This window comes from Dipodomys merriami, unplaced genomic scaffold (assembly GCF_024711535.1).
Source record: "Dipodomys merriami isolate MVZ:Mamm:240054 unplaced genomic scaffold, mDipMer1.0.p SCAF_3, whole genome shotgun sequence".
Lineage (NCBI taxonomy): Eukaryota > Metazoa > Chordata > Mammalia > Rodentia > Heteromyidae > Dipodomys > Dipodomys merriami.
In genome coordinates, this window is record NW_027204492.1 from 113,685,644 (window position 1) to 113,706,340 (window position 20,697).

Sequence of the window (20,697 nt, forward strand, 5' to 3'; positions counted from 1 at the left end):
TTGATGACAATGAATTTACATATTTGAATTATTTGTGTGTATCTTCCTACTGTACTATAGTAAGAATTTCCTATGTGATTAATACATCTTCTCGTAAAATAAAAGCCGAAGTTGATTTTATCCTCCAATTCAAGAAACATCATATATTCCTACTGACACTTAACTGCTCTTTGATGGGTGCTATGCCCATTCTTACCTGAAAAGATCACTCTATTTCATACGATCATTAGTACTAATATAACCTTACTGAAGAGAACATGATTGACAGTTGAACACTCAAGCTTCTAATTTGGGTTTCAATTCTCATTTGATCTTTCAGAAAATTCTTTGGATTTTCTATTATGCTTTCATCTGTTATAGTTCTTTAGATAAGTGCATATTCTAATACTCATAAAAAAAACAGTGAATTCTCTAGAACCAGCTGAATGTGAAGAAAAAGGAAAGGGACAAAATGCCTATACTTGATCCTATAACACCTTAAGCAATTTCTACGCTCTGCAAGCTTCAAAGATATTTTAAAATTTTCTCCTAGGATATGCTAAATTCTCTTCATTATTTCTTTACTGTTCTGTTCTGTCCTTTGATTTTCTTTGGGTAGAAGATGTACCTATTTCTCCCTTCAAGTATTGGCATTTTGTAAGTAAACTTCCAACTTCTTTTTTCCTCAGGTGCCCTGAGCCATCATATTGGAGAGAACTCATGCTCTCTCCAAAGTAGCTGACATTCTGGTTCTCTCTCCCTCTTCCTCTCCCTCTCCCTCTCCCTTTGTCAACCTAAAACATGAGTTGTATCACACACCAGAAGTTCAGGCCATCCAAATGTGAAATCTGTTGGCTTTGAAATAATCCAGCTTTTCAGTCCTTCCTTTTCCATCTTTTTCATTTCTTGAACACTCATCTGACTTTGGTTCTCCACACATTTGTCAGACAAGATATTCTAATGTGGGGTACCTGTAATACTAGCTACACAGGAGGCTGAGATATGAGACTCACAGTTTAAAGCCAGCCCAGGCAGGAAAATCCATGAGACTCTTAACTCCAGCAAAAAGCCAGAAGTGGAAGTGGGGCTCAAGTGGTAAAGTGACAGCCATGAGTGAAAAGGCTAAGGGATAGTACATAGGCCCTGAATTCAAGCCCTAATATCAGCACCAAAAAAAGTCAGATACAAGACTCCATATCTACTAACAGTAAGGGACTCACAATTCAAACTCTGTTAGTGCTTTCCTTCTGTTCTCCTGGGATGGTATTAGATGCAGTTGCTTCCTACCCTACCTTTAAATCGAGTTGTAAGTTCTTATCACTGCAGTGGCTCTTCCCAAAGAAAATTTTTTCCAACATCCTCCTTTACAAAGGCTTCTCTGTGATGATTTTTCTATTTTCGATGTGGCAAAGGGGTCCAGGAATCCTGGAACAAGATCTTGGAAGGAAAAATAATATTGGACTCATTTCCTTTAAAATCCCTTATGGTGATTTGGCTGAATCATTTCAGATTCATATCTATCATAATTTCTTGTCTGGCCTGAAACTTGAAATTTAAAATAGTTATACATAGAAAATTCCATCATCCAAAGAAAATCCTTGAATTCCATCATCCAAAGACAATCCTTGAAAAAGCATTTGAATCTGTGTCTTTTTACATTATAAGTATTTTTCTTAACAAAAATGAGACTGTTTTGTAACTCAAGTTTTCAATTAGCAATACATTCTGATCATCTTTGAATGTCAATAGACTTCACACAAATAATTTTTCACACAAATTTTTAACAATTAAAGTCTACTTTATCACATAGACTATAGCATATTTTATTAAATTCTTTCTTGATTTCAGCCTTTTCTTCTATTATGACAAGTGATCCTATGGACAACATCTCTATTTATACATTTCAAGCTATTCAATTATTTGAAAAATAATTATTATGAAAAACTTCTCTGAGCTTGGAACCAGTGGCTCAAGCCTGTAATCCTAGCTACTGAGGAGACTGATTTCTGAGGCTCACAGTTCAAAGCCAGCCCTGGCAGGAAAGTTCATGAGATTCTTAGCTCTAATTAACCACCAAAAGGACAGTAATGGAGCTCTGTGATAAAGTATCAGTCTTGAGTGAAAACACCCAGGATCTGAATTCAAGCCCTAGTATCATCACAAAAAAAGAAAGAAAAGAAAAACTAATGTCCTTAAGTTAGATTTCTATATATGAAGTAACAGAGTTGAAGTGTGTGTATGTTTGCATGTTTTAAGTTGTTTATATTTGATATAGAGAGACATATATATTTCAAAACTATACTTCAGATCTATGTGCACATGTTTATGTCATAATGAGAGGAAAGAAATGGGAAACGGGAAGAGAAATAATACTTAGGGAAGGAAAGTATTTAACTGGAAATATTGAAGTATTTTATTTGTTATTTAAGAATTCATAAATATAATTAATTTGCATCAGCAATGTTTTACCTTCAAGAAATTACTTGGTCTGCCTTTTATTCTAAACTATTTTATTTTTCTTTTTTAAGTTTTTATTTATTTATTTATTTATTTATTTATTTATTTATTTATTTATTTATTTATTTTATTTGCCAGTCATGGGGCTTGAACTCTGTGACTGGGTACTGTCCCTGAGCTCTTCAGCTCATGGAGAGTGCTCTACGATTTGAGCCACAGCACCACTTTCAGTTTCTGGTGTTTACTTGGAGATAAGAGTCTCACAGATCTTCTTGCCCAGGCTGGCTTTGAACCATGATCCTCAGATCTCAGCTTCCTAGTAGCTAGGATGTCAGACATGAGCCATGGATGCCCGGCTTAATTTTAATTTTATTGTCAAGGTGATGTACAGAGGGGTTACAGTTACATAAGTAAGATAGTGAGTACATTTCTTGTTGAACTTGTTACCCCCTCCCTCATTTTTCTCCCTCTTTCCCTCCCCGCCCAAGTTTTACAGATTATTTCCAACATAGTTACTGTGATAAACTATTTTTAGACTTATAGAAAAGTTGCAACAATACATCACTCACTTTTCCTAATGATTACATCTTACCTAACCAAAGCAGAATTATCAGGGACAGAAAATGGATTAAGATATTACCTAAACAGCAGAACTTACTCAAGTTTCACTAGGTTTCCCCCTTACTGTTTTTTTTTCCAGTATCTCATCTCACTTTGTGTGTAGTTATTACTTCTCCTTGGCTTGCTCACTCTGTAAGAATTCTTGACTTTTTCTATCGCTCATGACCTTCACTTTTTTGAAAAGTACTGATCAGTTGTTTTCTAGAATGTCTTTCAGTTGCAGCTCATCTGATGTTTCTAACAATTGGAATGGAGTTGGGCATTTTCAAAAGAATATATCATATCCATGAACACATGATATTGATGTATCTTGTTATTAGTAATGTTACAGAATGTGAGTGAAGATGCCATTAATAAGGCATTAATTATGTACTAGTCAGAATGCCTTTGTTCTTTCTATAATCCTTCTAAAGACTCTGTAAAGTAAGTCTCATTTTCCTCATTTTATTGAGTCTCTTAAAAATTATGTAGGTCACCCAAAGTCATAAAAGATCTGACTGACTCAAAAGACCAGAGTTTTCCAGCACAGGATATGCATTTCTGTGTCATGAGAAGCCATTAAAACACATTGAATTGTGAGTTCCTCTTTTAGAGCTTAATTTTAAATTTCATTTTCCTTAAGGAAGAAAAACCTATAGAGTTGCATTTTCTGGTACAGTCCTCTGTTATGTATGAACAAAGTCGAAGATTTAGTCATTGAAATTTATGAAAATTTCTCTATCTTACACAATATCACAGTCTTTGGTCTTTCTTCTCTGAGATTTATAATATTATCTGTTTGGAGGTTATTATATGTTATGGAGGTTATGTATGTTCTATGTTACAATAACATAGAGTCCAAAAGAGAAGTATAAAAATAATCTCCAAAATTGAAAGCTATGAGATGTTACTGTAATGTGAGTAATAATCACATCAAACTAAATGATCAGAAACAAATAATTTCATTCTTTCTTTATATGGTATATTTTCCAGAGAAGAATATGCAAAGCCTAATGCCTGCATAGCACTTCAATAATTAATGCCCATGCCCTGTGAATGACCTTGAGGTACCATTCAAGGGTTAACACTTCAACCCAATCTAACATGGTATCTGAATAGAATGTAAGAAAACAAAAAGGGTAACTTCCAAAGAGAAACAAAATGAGATGGTGCATAAGAGGTGTTTACCATAGTGCCTGGTACACAGTAAACACTCCATAAATTTTAGCTCTTCTTACTGCTGCTGAAGCTGTCTGAGATGTCACTGCTGTTTAACCTAGAGAAGAGGATATGTGGCTGGCTCATCTCTTGCTCCATCAGACAGAAAATCAGACTGCTATAAATTTAGAACAGAAGATGGCTGGTCTCTGGCCAGTTTGGCAGCTTTTTCTCTTCTGTAAGTGTTCTTATGCTAGTCTATTGCCATATAGCCTAAAAGCACCATTATGAACCCATTTGGGAGTAAGGCTGAGAGTTAAATCAAGGCAATGTGGCAAAGAGTCAGTCAACACAATTCAACCACTTTTACAGTTACTTTCCTTTGGGCTTCCCCTCTAAGAAAGTGGCTCTACCATGGGAACAATCATAGTGACCCTGGCTGTAGGGCAAGGCTACTCCACTTCAACGCTACTTCACACTTCAACATGACTTATTTTTTTGTTCGAATCATCCTAGCCTCTATCCCCTACCTGTCATCAGCACTCCCCATTGTACTGCAGTTAGGACACCCAGAAATCTCTCCAGATGTTTCAAAGTATCTCCTGAGGGGAAAGAGAAAAATGATTCCCATTGAAACCTCTGCTTAAAATAATAGTAATTCCATACTCAAATAAGTGATCATGGGCATAGAAATCATATATTGACTAGCAAGCGCTTTGACACATGTTACCTTATATATTCCATGCAAAAGATAATGTGTTCTCCATTCAAAGGTGGGAAAACCGAGGTTCATAGAAATTAGGTGATTTGCTCATCTCACATATAATTTTGTGGTGGAATATTCTTAGACTTGATAACAATGGCTGTGCTTGTCTTATTAGTCCCTATGACTCAATTCAAACACAAGTCCTACTCTCATATAGTTTCTGGAAATAGAGACATAATAATGGTTATTACACAGACTAATAGTTATTAAAATATTGTCCCTAGGAACTCAGGTTACTAATCTTTATTCTACTTCCTAAAACTATGGTAGGACCTTACATTTCTTTTCTCACTTAGCAGTTACCTTCCTGTTTTGTTTGCCAGTAGGTCACTAGAAGAATATTAGCAGGCACAAGGAGGAGAAAGGGAATTATATCCCATAAGCTAGAAGTTCTAGTCACAAAGGTTGATCTACCAACTGCTACTTCTGAGTGCCTAAGCTACTAGTAAGTACCCAGTATGGCTGCATTCTCGGAGGAGACAAGCCAGCCACATGGTAGCTGGTTAATTACTATGAATCCCTTCAGTCACCAACAGAGTAGTGTTCTCTCTTGAGTAGAAATTTTTTAGGTATTGATTTGCTTTCCCTGCAGATAATGTTTCTGTTGTCACTACCATCTGTGCACATACAGAATGCTTTATTCACCATCATGATGCTTCACAAATCATTGCTTCTAATCCAGTAGAGTTCATAAGGAAAAAAGCGTCAATGAGAACATGATCCTAGACTTCCTTAATATTATTTTGTGCAGTATTAAAGGTCAAATCCAAGGGTCCAGGCATTCTTAACAAATATTTTAACTACATATCCTATCATCCAGAAGCATCACCTAGTAGAAGAAAGGAAAGCTCAACTAAAAGATTAATTATGATCAGTTGGAAATAAGACAAAAATTAATTCACAACAGATTCTATTTCATAACAGGAGGAAAGTACTTTGATTCTACAATTAATATCAATGTTGTAATGCCTATAGACAGAAATTGTGGACCCAGGAATCAAGAGACACAGTGGCTCTTTACACCATTACACATAATATTCTACTCATATAACATTAAAGCTAGCCTATAAGGTCTGCTGCTTTGGAAGGGTTAGTTCCAAGAAAGGGACACAACCATGGCCTAATTGCATTTAAAGTTGAGACTAAGCATTGATAATTTTGGTCTCCCAAGTCTTCTAAATTCAAAGGCAAACAGGATAAAGTACTCTCCTGGTTGAGATGACTGATCTATATTACCAAGTGAAGGCTGAGTTGCTGGTGCTCACTGAGGTCAGGGGAAATTACATCTGGAATCAAAGGAATTCTCAGGATATTTCTGGTGCTTTCTATGTCTGAAAGTAACTTTAATGGGGTCCCTCCAAAAAGCAAATAATGACAATGCAAAAAAACCAAGGCAGAACTATCTAAACTGGTAAAAAAAAAAAAAAAAAAGTAACAGTTGGCTCAGAGAAAAAGGAATATGGAATAGTTTCTGGATGAAGAAAGTTATGCATATTAGTGGTGACATGGAACTGCTCTGTGTATGAGTGTGTAGTACTTTTCATCTCTTATATAAGTAATGTTGAGGAATAGTGGGTTGGGGATTTAGTCCTCACTGAAACAGCACTTGCCTGACAAGTACAGGGCCCTGGGTTTGGTCCTCAGCTCTGGGTGGAGAAAGGCAGGTACAAGAAGTTTACATCTATAATCCTAGCCACTCAGGAAGCTGAGATCTGAGGATCATGGTTCAAAGCCAGCCTGGGCAGGAAAGTTCTTGATACTCTTATCTCCAATAAACTACTCAGAAAAAAACCTGAAGTAGCGCTGTGGCTCAAGTGGTAGACTGCTAGCCATGAGCACAAAGAGGCTCAGGGACAGTGCCCAGGCCCTAAGTTCAAGCCCCAGGACTGGCAAAAAAAAGAGGAATAGTAGGTACCAATCAGAGATTACCATAACAGCTGTGATTTAATCGTCCCTTCCTTTTTTAAGATTTTTTTTGTTAATATCAATTAGCTGAAAAAGGAAAGTACCTTTTAACATGTTTATATGTGCATACAGTGTACCTTCACCAGACTTATCCCCAACTTCTCTTCCCAAACCAATCTCACCAAGTTTCACTTTCCTATTTTCACACATGCACTTAAAATATTTTGACCATATTCACCCTCATTTGCCCGCCCCCCACTCCATTAGTACCTCACCTGGATCTATTTTACATTCCTGTTGTTCATTCTTTTAGTATATGCTACTTGCTCAAATGTATTTCACTGGGTAATTCCACACATGCATATGTAGCATTTTAATCAGACTGACATTCTCATTTACTCTCACTTTGTTCAACACGGTATTCCCTTATTATTCAAGAGCTAACAGTGAGTCTCATTTTTTTATCATCATTCATAGGTACAATGTATTTCATTATCGTTCACCCACTTTTCCTCCTCCCTCTGTAATTACAAATGGTCCCACAATTACAAACTCTCCCTTCTTCTCTCTCACATCTCTAGATAGATAGGTAGACGTAGTTCTACATATACATATATGTATTTATGTATATGTTTCTCTTTTAGGTCTAGCATCTACACATGAGATAAAACATGAGTCCTAAATCTGGCTTACTTTGCTTAAAGTGATGCTCTCCAGTATCAAGCATTTCCCTACAAGTTACAACCTTTTAAAGAGAAAATGAGATGCTTTTTTCATACAAAGGACAGCCTTACATTGTTAGGCAGAACAATGCATTTGTTACTTTGATTGAATAGAATTTAAATTTGTATAAAAGTGTGTACAGATAACTTGCTATGTTACAGGTCTTGATTCTGTCAGTTATGAGGCCTTTTGTAACTCAAATCCATCTTTCAGTCTGCTTTGAGACTAAAGCTCAGTAAATTTCATTGTAATTTACTGTAAACTCAGTAAATTATATTTGCCATATGGCTTCCTGTGAAGTTCTGATGATGGGGGGAGCTATACAGAAGATAAAAGAGCTGGAAGAAACAAGAATCCCTATCTTCTTTTAACTTGGTATTGCCATGTCATTTCACTAGCAAGAGACCTTTATCCCAGCAATGTTGTTGGTTCTATCCTCCAGCATTTCTTTTCACATCTTTAAACCAGCTTCTCCACATTTGTAGAGTTATAAGAAAAATGCCAGGCACTGGTGGCTCACGCCTGTAATACTAACTACTCAGGAGGCTGAGATCTGAGGATCACAGTTCAAAACCAGCTTGGGCAGGAAAGTCCATGAGACTCTTATTTCCAATGAACCACCAGAAAACTGGAAGTGGTACCATATAAGTGGCTCAAAGTGGTAGAGCGCTCACTTTGAGCTGAAGAGCTCAGGGACAGCACACAGTGCCAGAGTTCAAGCCCCATGGCCCATAAACAAAAAACAAAAAACAAAGAAAAAGAAAAAGAAACAGCCAGGTTTGACCCTTCGTCAGTGGACTGTGCCCTACATATACAGAACCCCTCTTCCAAGCTTCTTTTGTACAAAACAATTTTGTTGGGAGATAATCCATATCCTATTAAATCTACCCACTCTTAAATGCTTCTTTTAGAAGAGGAGATGGAAGAAAAAGTGATAGTATATCAAATGGTAAATAACATGAAAAAAATAAATAAGATAGGGATGGCTATTGGGCTTTGGAGATATTCATTAAATGGGCTGGTCAGGAAAGATTTCACTGTCAAGTATCATTTAAGCACATTTCCAAAAGAGATGAAAGAGAAGGTGTATGGCTATCTGAGGGGAAAAAAATGTTCCAGGCAGAGGGAATAGGAAGTCTTCACTCTCAAAGCACTAAGTTAGGAGGATTCCTGGCTAGTTGAAAGAAGAGAACAGAACCAGTATGTCTAGATTTGAATCCAAGGGAATAGCTGTACAAGAAAAAGCTAGAAAGGCAATAAAAATCAATCTTGCAGGGCTTTGTACATCTTTATAAGGACTTAGGCTTCATTATGGTGTGATAGGAGGCCAATAGAAGGTTTTAAACAAGAGAGTAACATGACCTGACTTGGATTTTAACAAGATTACTCTAGCTTCTGTGTTTAAAATAGATTGTGGTAGAGTAGTTAGAAGGCAATAATCCAAACAGTGAATATTGTGAAAGCAGTGGGGAAAGAAATAGTTGGCTTCTGAATTTGCTGACAGATTGAATATGTGAGATAAGGGAAAAGAGCCAAAGATGACTCCAAGAATTTTAGCCTGAGCAACTGGAAGATGGAAGTGTCTAATACTGTGACAAGAAAGACTGTAGGAAGGAGAGGATTCCAGAAGAAAAACCATGATGTTAATTTTGCTTGTGCTAAGATTAATGTATGTTTTAGATACCAAAGTAGAGATGCCAAGAAGTCCATTAGATATACAAATCTAGAGTTGAGGAGAAAATGCCAACTGATGATAAGGATTTGAAGTTCTTGATATATCCCTGTGCCACGCCGACCCCAGTAGAGTCTGCTTAGCATGGGAAACCATCTATCAGACCATGATAGGGGCCTCGAGACCTATCTCTGAGTTTTGGGACTTCACCGAAGTCTACCTCAGAGAATGGGGCTTTACAGAAACCTATCTCCAAGTTTTGGGACTTCACCGAAGTCTACCTCGGAGAATAGGGCTTCTAAGAGGCCTACTCCTGGGAAAAGGCTGGCAAAACGCCTGGAAAAGATGTGTTTCTGCCTATCTTTTCCTCATAAGAGTGCCTATTAATCTTTTACTGTTTCTACTGCTCATTGTACTTTCTCATTGTCAACGTTCCCTTATTCAAAGCTCTTAAGAGTGTTTGACGACTCCAATATCTGATGAGTGTCTAAAAAATGTGACTAACTCACCAGAGTTAAGTGCTACCCTGAAACCCCTCTTATGGAGGCTAGTAGACAAGTTAAATATAAAAGTATTGGGGGTTTCACAAAGTCACTCCAGCAGAAGGAATTGTAAGAGATTTACAAAAAGTTGTAGGTGCGGCTAGAACAGAAAGAATGTATGGCAATTGCTGAGATAACTACTTAGGAGAAAGAACTTCCTCATTTACTAAGAGACTTGCTAAATCTAAGTCTCCTTGGTGCTTACTATTAAAGAAGAAACAGGAAAGATCTTAATGGGACAGTTAAGGCCTCTATAGAAAAAAGTAGTGGTTAATTGGTGACAATCATCGAAAACCATTGTATTTCTTAAAAATAGAGGTAAAGCTGGAATCAAGTGCCTATCAGGCGACCAGTTGGTGACCACCCAAGGACGAAGCCCTGCAGCAAGGTTGTGTAACCTTTTGCCCTTTCAGGCAACCTGCTTAGCATGGGAAACCATCTATCAGACCATGATAGGGGCCTCGAGACCTATCTCTGAGTTTTGGGACTTCACCGAAGTCTACCTCAGAGAATGGGGCTTTACAGAAACCTATCTCCAAGTTTTGGGACTTCACCGAAGTCTACCTCGGAGAATAGGGCTTCTAAGAGGCCTACTCCTGGGAAAAGGCTGGCAAAAACCCCTGGAAAAGATGTGTTTCTGCCTATCTTTTCCTCATAAGAGTGCCTATTAATCTTTTACTGTTTCTACAGCTCATTGTACTTACTCATTGTCAATGTTCCCATATTCAAAGCTCTTTAAGAGTGTTGACGACTCCAATATCTGATGAGTGTCTTAAAAATATGACTAACTCACCAGAGTTAAGTGCTACCCTGAAACCCCTCTTATGGAGGCTAGTAGACAAGTTATAAGTAAATATAAAAGTATTGGGGGTTTCACAAAGTCACTCCAGCAGAAGGAATTGTAAGAAATTTACAAAAAGTTGTAGGTGCGGCTAGAACAGAAAGAATGTATGGCAATTGCTGAGATAACTACTTAGGAGAAAGAACTTCCTCATTTACTAAGAGACTTGCTAAATCTAAGTCTCCTTGGTGCTTACTATTAAAGAAGGAACAGGAAAGATCTTAATGGGACAGTTAAGGCCTCTATAGAAAAAAGTATAGATCTAGGCCTCCCTGACCTTACTATTAAAGAAGGAACAGGAAAGATCTTAATGGGACAGTTAAGGCCTCTATAGAAAAAAGTAGTGGTTAATTGGTGACAATCATCGAAACCAATTGTATTTCTTAAAAATAGAGGTAAAGCTGGAAACAAGTGCCTATCAGGCGACCAGTTGGTGACCACCCAAGGACGAAGCCCTGCAGCAAGGTTGTGTAACCTTTTGCCCTTTCAGGCGACCAGCTGGTGACCGCCCAAGAATGAAGCCCTGCAGCAAGATTATGTAACCTTTTGCCCTTTCTTATGGAGACTTTTTGCTATAAAAGTTTGTTATCCTCTGCATTAAATCGCACTCAGCACTCAGCATCCACTCCTAATGTGTGTGAGTTGTCTGTTTGCCATTTCCCCGTCCTATTCCAGGTTCCTCCCCTAGGTATCCTTCGTCGTCCCGACAGAACCCGGTCCGCGGCAGGTGGCGCCCAACGTGGGGCTCAGAGCGGGGCAAGAAGCAGTTTCTTCAGTCAAGGAACCTTGGGAGGTAAGCATCTCTCTCTCTCTCTCTCTCTTTTCCTTTCACCTGGAATAGTAGTCAGAAGCTCGTTGGGGTGCTGCAGGCCCCTCAGTTGTGACTGAGAAAGATAACGAGCAAATCACGGGGAGTTCATCTTCTAAGAATAAGGATAGTTTGTCTCTATTTTAAAACATATACTCCACAGTAGCAGTGGGAGAACAAACTAATCCTTGGTTCCCGCAGGAAAAAGGAAACCATTGAAAAAGTGAATGTAAATCTAAGTTCCATAAAGACGGAACTCCTCCTTCGAGAGGAAACAAGAAACGGAAAAAGGGAACCATTGAAAAAGTGAATGTAAATCTAAGTTCCATAAAGACGGAACTCCTCCTTCGAGAGGAAACCAAAAAAAAAAATGGAAAAAGGAAACCACTGAAAAAGTGAATGTAAATCTAAGTTCCATAAAGAGGGAACTCCTCTTCAAGAGGAAACAAAAAACGGACAGAGGGGCAACCAGCCCCTCCGCAAGAGAATAAGAAACAGTTAGATCATTTGATACAATTTTCATATTTCAGGAATGGTGAAAGCCTGCAGGTGTGGTCTTGGGGCTGGCGGAGAGTCTTGGAGGACGCGCTATAAGACTGCCAGCGGGGCCAGTGGGAGACGTCCCCTGGACCCCTGGGTGGGGCTGTCCTCGAGATCGGGTAGAGGGGGTTCGAGTCCCCCCGATTGGCCGATTCTCTCTGGTTGGAAGCCCTTCTGGACAGACTGTCTGACCAGCAGTCTGACGCGCTTGCTGTCTGTCTTGAGTGTGCGTATATGTCTTCTATTAACTCTAATTTGAATCTTAGGCACACAGCCCTGGGGCTGGTGGATGAGGGGCTTACTGATCCCCTAGACCAGAGGAAGAGTGCGCATTTTCCACTTAATTGCCCCTTCTACCCTTTTAGAATTCCAGGAGTTCCCGGACCAGATCGCCCACCTCCCCAGAGAAAGCGTGACCAAGTGCGCGTACATTACCAACCCCCGTATGTGGTGTGTGTGTGTGTGTGTATGTGTGTGTAATTTTAACTTCTTTTTCTTTCTTATCTCAGTTTTATTAATTTGGACACTCCTTGTCCCAGAGATGGGGCAAGGACAAAGCAAGCTTACTCCTCTCAACCTCCTGCTCAATCATTTCAAAGAGGTAAAAGAGAGGGGGTATAATTTGAGTATAATTGAAAATCTCAGAAGAATCTAAAAAGAAAAATTCTCTAGAATAAGTAGAGGGGGTTCTAGTCCCCTGGTAAGTGGTGAGATGTCACCCCATTCACTGGGACCTAATTTTGTCTTTGTGGCCACTTGTTTGTCTTGTTTAGTGTGTGTTCGTTTTATGTTTTCTGAGGTAGGGAAGATTTGGGTGAGTGTGATAGGCTCACTCTGCAGACTCTGGATTCAGTTTGCTGAATGAGAACAGCACAGAGATTCAAAAGATTAATTAGTGAATTGCCTTGCTAGATAAGCAAGCTCTGGGAAAATGAAGCCCAGCAAAGGTACCTAGTTTAAAAGAAACACTGTCTTAAATTTTTGTTTAAAAACTTTAAATAATGTACGTACAACTGATTTTGATTTTTGCGCGCTTTAAGATCTGTGTGTTTTGTGTGTGTTTGTGAACGTGTTCAAAGATAAAAAATTGTCAGCATGCTGTAACAATTGGGTGAGTTTAAATTTAAAATTCAAAAGGTTATGAGGTTTGGACATTACCAAAAAATTTTAAAAATCTTCACATTGTTTTAAATGGCTTTTTAAAAGGTTCTTTAACTTGCAAATTAGAAAATCTGGTATTTTAAAAACTAATATTTTAAAATGCATAAGACTGTTTATACTGTAATCAAGTTATCTGGCTTAACAAAAATGCATTGGCTGTTTGGGATCTAATTCCCTTCGCTTGGGGATAAATATTAGAAATTTAAATGTAAAGGTTAGTTTAACACTGTCAAAGATGTTACCAGTTCTGTCTGTCTAAAACTGTATTATTTCATTCGAGAACCAAGAGAAGAGACAGGGGGAAAAACTTAGAAGCCAACAGAAGACCTATCTTTAGGGGTAAGGGGTGAACAAGCAGAAGTGCAGTTCAGCCGGTCATGCATGGTGGGACAGGCCCTGGGAGGAGTCCACGCATGGTGAGGCAAGCTGGCACAAATGCAGTTCATCTAACCCTAAAGAGTCGGATTGAGTGTGTGCCCATTCCACAGAAGGGGCTCAGTGGCCCATCTTTGTTCTCTCTTTTCCCTGCAGATAGACACTGAAATCATGATGGCTAAAATGAATGATGTGATGATCTGATTAGTATTGCTAAAACTTTCCCTTGGATGTGTTAACATTAAAATTAGGAAGGCCTTAAAAAGAGGGTAAAAATTATTTGTATAATGTGGCTTACTTTCAATTATGTTCTACAATTAGGATGTTTTTAAAAGTTATAAAGATGTTAAATCTAGCTTTGTGGTATAGTAAAGGTGACTGTAATTCTTGCATTAAGGAAAATTGTCATTTGAGTTTAAAATTTTTAATGTGTATCTGTTTTAAAACAAGCAGCCAAGAGACAATGAGTGACACTTGGCCTCAAGATTTCAAGGGATCTTTTCAAAATGCAAATGAAAACTAAAGTATAAAATATTAAAGGTGATTAATAAGAGGTTTAAAAAATAGGGAATGGATTTTTGGATATAAAGTTTAAATGTAAAATCATTCTTGACATTGGCCTCAATGTGCAAAAAAAAAAAAAAATAGGATTATCAAAATGATTGCTATTCTAGTTTGCTCTTATAGGTTTTTTAAGTTTCCAGCAAGCCCAAAGCAAAGCACAGAGGATTCTTACAGTTTGTCAGATGTAACTTTGACTCTTAATAAGTGTCAGGTAAGTGCATGCTTAAAAGCTACTTCTATGTTGACCACCTTGTTGCTTTTAATTGGAGTAAAATGGCCTTTTATAAGACTCAGTGATCTGCAAACTGGTTCAAAGCCAGCCCGGGCAGAAAAAGGTCCCTGTGAGACTGTCACCTCTACTCAGCCAGCAGAGTGCTGAAAGAGCAAGCAGAAATGCTTTGGGACTCACAGTGGCAGAGTACTAGCCCTGGACTGAAGAGTTAGGGGACAGCATTCAAGCCCCGAGTCTGGGACTCAAAGTGGCAGAGTGCTAGCCTTTAAGCTGTAGAGCTGAGGGACAGTGCTCAAACCCTGAGTTCAAGTCCAACGACCAGCTAAAGGAAAATGCCAAGGAGGCATTTATCCCAATGTAGAGAAGACACTCCTGGGACAAAAGCAATGGTGGAGCATCCAGAGGCAGTAAGCCACTGCTTGGATGGCAGAAATGTCAGATCCTAGAGTCATTTGTGTGTGGCCCTTCAAAACTGGTCAGAGCCGGGAGGTCATAGGAAGATAGTTTGGAAGCATGCCTAATGTTCATGACTACCTTGTAAGGGACAAGAACTTGCCAGTCCTCTGTGATAGTGAAAAGCTAATGTTATAAAATGTGGGAGATAGTTTAAATCTCAAACCCTTTATGTGCCAAAAGCTCTAATTGGCAGTAACTATTGAGCTGACACTAGTTACATGAAATTCATCTGCCCAGGAAAAAGTTTGTAAACCTGAGAGAGTGTTTCTATTGATATCTGTCTTAGGCATTATTTGGGATCATTAAAGATCACATTCCTAAGCCATCTAAAAAGATGCTTTTTGCAAACTAGAGTGCTAAACAAGCTACACTGCTGTAGCCGGAGAAAATGTCTGTGCAGTTGTCAAAAGTTAAATATTGTTCTTAATGACATCTAACCCTGATAGCCTCTTTGTAAAATAGGCTAAGGTTATAGGTTCTTGGCTAGGTAAGATCAACGCCCCTAAAGTCAGCTTGAAGAAGTTACAGAAGATTGACCTTCGCCCTTCTACCCCCATTTTAAGATCAAGGGTCCAGAGTCAGTTTTGAAAAAATGAGGCAAAATAGATAAAATAATTTTTTTTTTAGAAAAAGGCATAAAGAATAGTGTTAACAGCTGTAGGTGTGCAAGTGTGGAGACTGCATTTGTCAGAGATGGTTACAAGACTAAGCCTTCTGTGTCTATTTATAAAAAAAAAAAAAAATCTGGTTAGTAAAAAAGTTATTTTGGTAAATTGTCCTGGGCTATTGTCTAAATGTTCTTAGAAACCAACGGAGTCATGGCCTGCCAAGCCTATGTATTACTTGCATCCTTAACCAGTCTGTGTAGGAATTTGCAGCCCAGCACGAGAGACCCTGTTGCTGCTACTGCTACTGCTGAACACCTTAATGGGTAAAGTTCAACGACGGCCTGACAGTCAACCAGAGATACTCCTGCTTGATTCCATCACCTGAATCTGCTTCCTGGTTGAAAGCTGCTAAATCTAAGATCTTGTGGGACATTCTTTTGGGTGATATCCAGAAATCCTCTCTCTTCCCACAGTGGATATTGGGGACAAGGATATCACTGGCTTGCTTGTCTTAGGCACTTCAGTGCATAGTGACTGAAAATCCACTCTAGGGTCACAGCCTAGTTTGACTCTGATATGGTAATAACCTGAGTGTGTTATCAATAGAGGTAATACTCTTAGCCTTAAAATCTAGCAAGCTTCTGCATCATGGTGGTGCCTTAAGGCTGTTCTAAGATAAAGGTTCCGCAAGCCAAAGGAAAATTGGGCAGTTTTAAACTACAGCCACAAAGATGGACAAGAGATTGTAAAGAAAGAGGGTGGTAAAGAAAGCCTTGGGAAAGGAATTGTAAAGAAAGAAGTAAAGAAAGCCTTGGAAAGAGAATTGGGGAAATTTGAAAAGTAAGGATTGTCTTTAAGACAAACCTCAGAAAGTTTAAGTATGTCGCAAATGGTATGAGTATGTCTTAAAATTGGAGCTTACAAGTACAGCTGGTATAAAATTGATACACGGAGTCAGGACTGGTGAAAATTAAAAAAAAAAAAAAAAAAGGGGCAAATGCCACGCCGACCCCAGTAGAGTCTGCTTAGCATGGGAAACCATCTATCAGACCATGATAGGGGCCTCGAGACCTATCTCTGAGTTTTGGGACTTCACCGAAGTCTACCTCAGAGAATGGGGCTTTACAGAAACCTATCTCCAAGTTTTGGGACTTCACCGAAGTCTACCTCGGAGAATAGGGCTTCTAAGAGGCCTACTCCTGGGAAAAGGCTGGCAAAAACCCCTGGAAAAGATGTGTTTCTGCCTATCTTTTCCTCATAAGAGTGCCTATTAATCTTTTACTGTTTCTACAGCTCATTGTACTTACTCATTGTCAATGTTCCCATATTCAAAGCTCTTTAAGAGTGTTGACGACTCCAATATCTGATGAGTGTCTTAAAAATATGACTAACTCACCAGAGTTAAGTGCTACCCTGAAACCCCTCTTATGGAGGCTAGTAGACAAGTTATAAGTAAATATAAAAGTATTGGGGGTTTCACAAAGTCACTCCAGCAGAAGGAATTGTAAGAAATTTACAAAAAGTTGTAGGTGCGGCTAGAACAGAAAGAATGTATGGCAATTGCTGAGATAACTACTTAGGAGAAAGAACTTCCTCATTTACTAAGAGACTTGCTAAATCTAAGTCTCCTTGGTGCTTACTATTAAAGAAGGAACAGGAAAGATCTTAATGGGACAGTTAAGGCCTCTATAGAAAAAAGTATAGATCTAGGCCTCCCTGACCTTACTATTAAAGAAGGAACAGGAAAGATCTTAATGGGACAGTTAAGGCCTCTATAGAAAAAAGTAGTGGTTAATTGGTGACAATCATCGAAACCAATTGTATTTCTTAAAAATAGAGGTAAAGCTGGAAACAAGTGCCTATCAGGCGACCAGTTGGTGACCACCCAAGGACGAAGCCCTGCAGCAAGGTTGTGTAACCTTTTGCCCTTTCAGGCGACCAGCTGGTGACCGCCCAAGAATGAAGCCCTGCAGCAAGATTATGTAACCTTTTGCCCTTTCTTATGGAGACTTTTTGCTATAAAAGTTTGTTATCCTCTGCATTAAATCGCACTCAGCACTCAGCATCCACTCCTAATGTGTGTGAGTTGTCTGTTTGCCATTTCCCCGTCCTATTCCAGGTTCCTCCCCTAGGTATCCTTCGTCGTCCCGACAGAACCCGGTCCGCGGCATCCCTGGTGGTATTGATAGTCAGAAAAATAAATTAGATTATTTTAGGATTTTATAAAAGAAAACAGATAAAAGGCTTGAAGCTGGAAGCAATCAGACCCAAGAAATAAAAAGAAGAGAAGCCAGTAAAACAGACTTCGAATTAGCAACTTCTGAAATTAGGGGGAAGTCAGAAGAGAAAGTTGGGATTAATATTGTGATAACTTCTATCTCCAACCTCATGGCACCGTGTGCAATGTAGAAGCATACATGGTACACTTGTATCTCTGCTCTGTGATTTGTGTTTCTAAAAAATTGCTATGTGTATATATGGCATAAAATCGATTAAATTAGTCATTTTTCATTAAATAAGAGATGGTAGGGGAAAATAAAGGAGGGTGTAACGATGAAAAAAGCCTACCTAAAATAAATTACTACAGTAAAATGTTAAAAAATATTTTATAGGGTTCATTTCCTAACATCAACTTATCTGACCTTTTCTGCTTGACTCAGACAAATACTAGATATTGCAAATAAGGGAAACCATGGGACCTATGTTTCTTTGGAGGGGAAGGGGGAAAACAAATCGTTTAAATAGGGATACAGGTGGACCCATTGCAACAATGAGAAGTACAAGTCGTGATGTCGAAAACAAACTTTACAACTTTGGTGCGGGGGGGGGGGATTGGGTTGGGGGGCAGGGGGAGGATGGGAAGGGATGGGAAGGGGAAACAAAGGAGGAGGCTACAATGCTTGATAAGAAATGTACTCATTATCTTGCCCATGTAATTGTAACCCCCCTGTACAGTATTTTCACAATAAAAAAAATTAAAAAAAGAAAGAAAAATATTTTATAGGTTATCCTCACTTAATTACACTAGAGTAAACTAGTTTACTCACTTGTCTTCAACAAGAGGTCCTTCTGCCAGCAAATTGTATTGTTTCCTTATTTATACCTTATAAGTTGGTTACAACTTATAATGAAAATAGAAATGAGATTTATTAATTGGGTGGCTAGCTAGTCTATGGTGATCAAAAATAATAATGGTTTAAGCAAGGTATATTTCCTCACGTTAAACTTCCAGCATAGATACAGCAGAGCCGTGTGCCATGATGTAGTGATGGACATTCTATTATCTTGTGGCTGCACCATGTGTGTGCAGCTCGTGGCCTCTAAGAACGTGGAGGCAAAAAAAAAAAAAGACTAGAACATTTTGAAGAATTTGGCTTGGGAAGCTTAAACAGTTACCACCAACTTCTCACTGAAGAGAACGTAGTGAAAAGAAGCCAAGGAATGAGGTTGCATTTCTGCCCAGAAGCACTTGGTGAGCAGATAGCTTTGTCTCTGCTGTAGGAGGGGTGAGTAAGGAAAAGAAATAACGGCAGTGAAGTCAATTTCTCTAGTTTCTGATTGCATTGGTTTGGAACTCACAGTTGTATCATTTCAAGAGAACTTCCCTTTTCTCTGAAGAATTTTAGGGAAAAAAAACTTCCCTTGAAGAGACTTAAGACTTCTGCTATCACTTACAAGCACCTGAATTATTGGAACAAAAGCATTTTCTATCTAAAAACATAGACTTATATAAATTATTTATAGTTTTTTATCTTTAGACATAAACAGACCTGGCCTAGGAAACTGCAATAATGAAATTGGCTGAGAAGGGCAGGTGCCTGGAATAACTTTTGTCCTCTGGGACGCAAGAGGTGCTGAAAAGATAGGTAAGAGATGTAAGCTAGTATAGTAGAAAGCTCCTCAAATGTTTCTGTTTTGGAACTTAAACTGTCTTCATTTTTATTAGAGTGTATTAATTGTACAAAAAGATTTCACTGTAGTGTTTCTGTTGCTTTTGCTCTCTTTTTTCAATCTCCTCTAATGTTCAACAATTTTTAATGTGGGCTGAGAACTTGTAAAAAAAAAAAAAAAGAAGAAGAAGAAGAAGAGATGAGTAGCAAATGGTACATTTGACCTTTCCAAAGAAGTCAGAATTATCTTAAAGACTTTGAAGAGCCATAGATGATTTTTTACAAAACAAAACTGTCAAGCTGGGTGCTGGTGGCTCATGCCTATAATGTTAGCTACTCAGGAGGAAGAGGCTGAGATCCAAGGACATTGTTCAAAGCCAGCCTGAGCAGGGAAGTCTGTGAGACTCTTCTCTCCAATTAACCACCAGAAAACTGGAAGTGATGCTGTGGCTCAAAGTGGTAAAGCACTAGCCTTGAGCAAAAAAGCTCAGGGATAGCACCCAGGCCCTGAGTACAAGCCCTACAACTGACAAAAAAAAAACCCTGTCATTATGTACTAACAATCCTTAATAACTGTGAAAATATACACATGTGTAATATACACAATATTCACAGAAAGTGTAATGTTACTTGTCAGCTATTCTGTGGTTGTTTAAAACCTTCATCTTGGTAAAAATACAACAATAGTTTGCAATGGTTTAAGACTGGCTTTGATCTTAAAATATCTAAAGTGTTTCAAATTATTTTAAAATCTTGTTATACAAACCTAACACTAAATAGTTCAGTATTTCTTTAAAAAGGAAAGATCATTTTAATTAAGCTATTCCATATAATGTAATAGAGAAGCATTAGCTTATAAAGGTTTGGTAGTTCTGATTTCCCAATAATGAAATCCAAGTATAATCCCGACTGCAGTCACAGCTGCAGTTCTCCATTACACCCAAGCCATCAGTCTTACTGCCTAGAGCCATCCAATAACACAATGGGAAACAACATTATCATCTTTAGTATTGTATCTCCCTGCCTCCCCTACTAATAACACCAGCAATGCCATAAACATAGTTGCCATGGAAACCATAGCACCATACAAAACACTGTTGGGTTTTGTTTTTTTTTTTTTTGTAGAGCTCTGTATGTGTGACTGTAAATAAAAAGAGAGACTTTTACTAGGACATCCGAAGGAAATGAAATGGCCACTGGGTCTTACTTTGTCTCCAAAGCGACATAGAACTTACTTTTACCAGTATCTCAAAAGAAATTAACCTATGTATAGAAATAAAGGCTTATTACATACATGACAAAGTATCAATGGGAGCCATACAATTGCAACCATTTAAACCTTGAAATAATCTCAGTTGAATGATGGCTAAGATTTCTAAGTAGTTCTTTCTTTTCTTTGTCCCTTTGTTCACTTATTCTT